The following is a 253-nucleotide window of genomic DNA, read 5'->3' on the forward strand; positions in this document are numbered from 1 at the left end:
AAATTTATTTATTTATATTCTTAAGTCATAAAACTGTAAGAAAACTTCAGAAGTCGAATTAGGAAGAATTATTTAACATCAACAGCAGTAAATGTCTTGATTTTTTAATCAATCATCAAGAAATATTTTTTTTGCAATGTTATATATATGTATTTATCGTTATGAAAAATTTCATTTTCGTTATGTAAAATAATCTTTAAATATATTAGATTAGTGGAACACTGAGTAATCACAGAACAAACTCTAATTCGTG

At 22.5% G+C, this 253-nt stretch overlaps 1 protein-coding gene across 1 annotated transcript in view; it reads right to left on the reverse strand.

Annotated features, from left to right (window-relative positions):
- Positions 1 to 253, reverse strand: part of LOC119585219 (galactosylceramide sulfotransferase-like) — a 6,198-nt gene that overhangs the window by 4,000 nt on the left and 1,945 nt on the right. The window lies entirely within an intron of this gene.

Source organism: Penaeus monodon, chromosome 19 (assembly GCF_015228065.2).
Source record: "Penaeus monodon isolate SGIC_2016 chromosome 19, NSTDA_Pmon_1, whole genome shotgun sequence".
In the NCBI taxonomy this organism is placed as follows: Eukaryota; Metazoa; Arthropoda; class Malacostraca; order Decapoda; family Penaeidae; genus Penaeus; species Penaeus monodon.